This window comes from Rattus norvegicus, chromosome 10, assembly GCF_036323735.1.
Source record: "Rattus norvegicus strain BN/NHsdMcwi chromosome 10, GRCr8, whole genome shotgun sequence".
Classification (NCBI taxonomy): Eukaryota; Metazoa; Chordata; class Mammalia; order Rodentia; family Muridae; genus Rattus; species Rattus norvegicus.
Window position 1 is genome coordinate 100,520,995 of NC_086028.1, and position 4,905 is coordinate 100,525,899.

The window sequence follows — 4,905 nt, forward strand, 5'->3', positions numbered from 1 at the left end:
AGTGTCGGGAGCAGATGCCTACGCTGGGCTCAATGTCAGACTAGATAAACGGAAGGAAGGGAGCAAGGATGGGAACACCAGCTCTTATCCATCTCTGCCCTCTACAGTGGAGGCAATGTGAGCAGACACCTCACAGCCCCCACCCTGCCTTTCCAGCACGGTGCACTGAATCCCTTCAAACCATGAGCCAAAATAAAACTGTCCCTCCTTAAGTGGCCTTTGTCTTATTATTTATCACAGTAATGAGAAAAAAAGAACTAACAGGCAGTCTCTGGAAAGAGGAGGGAATGCTGGCATTGATGGTACAGGCTTTAATCTTAATGCTGTTGGAGGCAGAGGCACGTGGATCTCTGTGGGTTTGAGACCAACCTGATCTACAAAGTAAGTTCCGAAATGGCCGAGAATACACACAGTTACCTTATATTGAAAAGCAAAATAAAGCAATACAAACAACAACAATAAAAACAACAATAAAACCCACCAACACACACACAAAAAATAGAAAAGAGAGAGAAAAAAATAATAAACAGACACACAGGCTGTCGGTGATTTCATAGGTTGTACTGCACTTGTAAGGTCTGTCAACTGGTAACAAACTAGAGAACCTTGGAAGAACCTATATTGAGCACTTTCTTCTCTAAAGTTGACATGGCAGGCACGTTCATAAGGACCATTTCCTGATTGTGAATTGATGGAAGGGTGTGATGCCATCCCTGGACAGGTGGTCCTGGCTTCTATAAGAAAGCAGGCTGAACAAACCAGGGAGAGCAAGCCAGTGAGGAGCGCCCCTCCATGGGCTCTGCTTCTGTTCCTGCTCCCAGATTCCTGATGAGCTCCTGAGCACTTCCTTCAAAATGGACTGTGCCATAGAAGCATCAGCCAAATAAAACCTCTCCTCCCAGCATGCTGACTTTGGTTAGGGTTTTATCCAAGCAACAAAAATACAGACTAGGACAGCCAGCCAGATGGGTACATGGACCAGACATTCAGACAGATCAGCTTGTCTCAAACTTGGACTCAAACACTGGCTTATCACTGTTTGTGACCCACCCAGCCTCATGACCTCATGATCTAGCCTCAGCCTGTATCTCAGTCCCTCCCCCACATCCTCTTCACTGCTCACTGTGTTTAGCCTCAAACATGCAAGCACCAATTTCTCATTGAATACTCTATTTAAAATTAATTTTTAATTTAATTTTGGCTTTAGTTTTTCGAAACAGAATATGGGGCAGTGGATGGTGTCACCGGAAAGAACTGGTCAGGCTGTAGCAAGTTCAGAATCAAAATAAATCTCATAATTGAGAACACTGGGGGGTTTGAACTAGACCCGATCAGTTTCCTGTCCTGGAGCATGTGACCATGACATCCCACTAAGAGAACCACAACAAGCAGTCAGGTAGGGTAGCACACAGAGAGACAGACACACAAACATTTACACATACATACACCACACAGACACATTTTTTTCCTCAAAGAAACAAAAGTTAACCTCAAAGAAGCAGAGAACAGAACAGGGGTTATCAGCCTGGGCAGGTTGTTAGGGAAGAAGGGAGAGGGCTGACTGCATAGAGGGAGAGATGTTGGGACAGAGGTGTCTGCCATTTGATGAGAATGACTACTTCTAGAGTTGTATGAGACAGATAAAAACTATGGTTGAGAATTGAATATTTCAAATTACCTCCTAGAGAACATTTCACAGAAGTGACAAGGGGCTTTGATGAAAGCCCAGCCCCTGCTCTGATCCTTACCTCCTGCACCAATGTGCTAATGCCCATTGCACCCATCAGGTTTTTTCCCCAAATTGTGGACCAGGCTGGCCTTGAACTCTGATGTCCGCCTACCTCTGCTTCCTGAGCGCTGGCATGGAAGGCATTCACCACCCCAGCCAGCCCCTGTATGTATTGATTACTGTGTCAATTATAAGTCACAATGTAACTGGAGATGGAGCTGCACCCTTGAAATCCCAATGCTCTGAGGGTGGAACCTGGAAGGTCACAAGTTCAGGGTCATCCTAAGCTGCTTATGCCAAACATAAAACTACACATAACTTTCTAAGAGAATTAGTTCATCCACTCATTCATCGGCTTTTATGGAGGAGCTAGGGTTGAGAAACACACTATGGCAGGTGTGATTTTTGTTTTTTTTTTGTTTTTGTTTTTGTTTTTTTGTAGTTTGGTTTTTGTTTTTCTTTAACACTCACAGAATCCCTGGGAGTTAGAAGCTGGTGAGTGAATCAGCCGGTTTTCCCTAAACCCGGGCACAACATGTTTGTCACCCTCACCACAGACATGGGAGCTTCTATAGCTCCTGCTCCATATCTGGGAGGAAGAGGAAGATCAGGGCAGAGAACTGCCACATGGTGTGGTCCCCTCTCCTGTCCTTTTGGTGACAGATGCCAGCACCTGGCAAGGACTTGAAGCTCAGCTTGAGTTTCCTTTAGGTCTCTCTCATCCACCTCTCTCACTAACTTCCTTGACAGAATGTCTCAGTTTTGCACACAGGAAGAAAGATGATGTCAGTCTTTGAGAAGACCAAGTCACGGCATGGGAGGTCCAGCCAGGTGAACAGGGACGACCTCTACTGAATGGATGCAATGCTAGACAAAATGTGAAAAGCAGGTGGGATTCACAAGGAGAGATGCCTACAGACAAAAAAGATGGAATCCAGCAAACCCCTCACCCAGGAGGTTACTGAGTTGCAGAGGATTATGGGAGAGGACAGCAACTAAAGACAGGGTGGCTGCAGTAGCAAGGGAGCACAAGGCAGCCCAGGGCAAGCCCATGGCAGTAGCCTAGGTGAAGCCCAGGATGGCAAAGGATGTTGCTAAGGCTCAGCCTGGGGCAGCACAGCTATAGACCTCAGAGCAGGGATTTCTCTGGCCAGGGACATCTGTCACAGTGGCTACTAGGGCCACAGGCATTGGCCTAGTTTCTTGTAGTTCGAGCTGGCCTTGAACTTCTGATCTTCCTTTTTCCAGCATCAAATGCTGTGCGTAAAGGCATTCCCCAGCATGCTTGGTTTTATGGTCATCTGGAGATTGAATGAATGGTTTCAAGAATGCTAGGCAAGTCCTCTACCCACTGATTTGAATACACAAACCCTTGTTCTGGTCATAGAAGGCAGAATTTTGCTGTGCAGCCCATGCTGGCTTCAAGCTCTCCCTCTCCCTTGTCAGCCTCCCAAGTTGTGGGAATCTGCAGTTGGCTTAAATCCAGAGGAACAATTGCAAGTGTGGATAGATGGAGGTACACGCTATTTCTGGCATCAAGGTTTTCATGGGAGGAAGGTTAGAAACACACACGGAAACACACACACACACCCCCAGAGGCTCAGAGTAATACATGCACACATACCACACACACTCTACAAATCATACACATACATACTACAGACATATACATACATACATCTACTAAGACATACACTGCATACACATACACACACATAACCCAGCATTTATGAATACACATATACCGCACACAGATACACACAAACCCCACACACAGAAACACACATACACACATACACACCATAGACATATACATACATATACTAAGATGTACACTGCATACATGTACATACACAAAACCCAGCATGGGTGAATATACACATACCACACACATATACATACAAATCCCACACACATAAACACACATACACCACCTACACAGACACATACACAACCTACCTCAGTCCTGCCACAGACACACATTCCCCCGCAACCTCACACACACACACACACACACATTCCCACCACACAAAATACCACTTAATCATAATCTTTTCCTTTTTGTGTGGTACTGTCATCAAACCCAGGGTTCTATGCATGGTAGACAAGCATGCTGCCATTGAGGCACAACTCCAGTCTAAGGACACAATTTAAAGTAAATATAAGGGGTTAGAGGGAGGGTTCACTGGTTAAGAGCGTTTGCTTCTTCTACTGAAAGGAAAATTCTACAGATTTAAGGTTTAAAAATATGAAGTTAAAAGAGTATGTTTCAACTCAGGACTAAACACTGTGAAAAGCAAGTCCAGGCAGCCCCGCCCTGCCGCTAGAACTAACAGACCATAAAAGGAAAGGAATGCAGAACAGACCAGGAGTACCGGATCTGACTCACAGGCCACCTGGCAGGAAGAGATAAGCCCCCAGCCCCCGACATCCAGGACGCCCCAAACCTGCCAATGTGTGTAGCTATACCTTATTACCTCATCATGTGAAATAGCCAATCATATGAGAACATGTCTATGTGCCTCGTTTGAATCCACCAATCCCCGTAACTATGCATCTGCTTCTGTACGCCCGCTTCTGCTTCCCCAATCCCTATAAAAGCCCCATGCTGGAGCTGCTGGGCGCGCAAGTCCTCCGAAGAGACTGTGTGCCCGCAGGTACCTGTGTTTTCCAATAAACCCTCTTGCTGATTGCATCCGAGTGGACTCGGCTCGGTCATTGGGCGCTTGGGACTCCTCCTGAGGGAAAGGTCCTCTCCGGGGGTCTTTCATTATGGGGGCTCGTCCGGGATTTGGAGACCCTCCGCCCAGAGATCACTGACCACCCACCGGGAGGTAAGCCGGCCGGCGTTTGTCTTGTCTGTTGTGTCTTGTCCTGTGAACGATCGATCAATAGGCTCAGATCTGGGGACTATCTGGGCGGGCCAGAGAAGGAGCTGACGAGCTCGGACTTCTCCCCCGCAGCCCTGGAAGACGTTCCAAGGGTGGTTGGAAGAGAGGGAGATCCGGATCCGTGGCACCTCCGTCCGTTTTCGGAGGGATCCGCACCCTTGATGACTCTGTCTGAATTTTATTGGAGTAGAGGATCCAAGACCCTCGCTGACTCCGTCTGAATTTTTGGTTTCAGTTTGGTACCAAAGCCTCGTGGCGCGTCTGTTTGTTACTTGTTTGACTGTT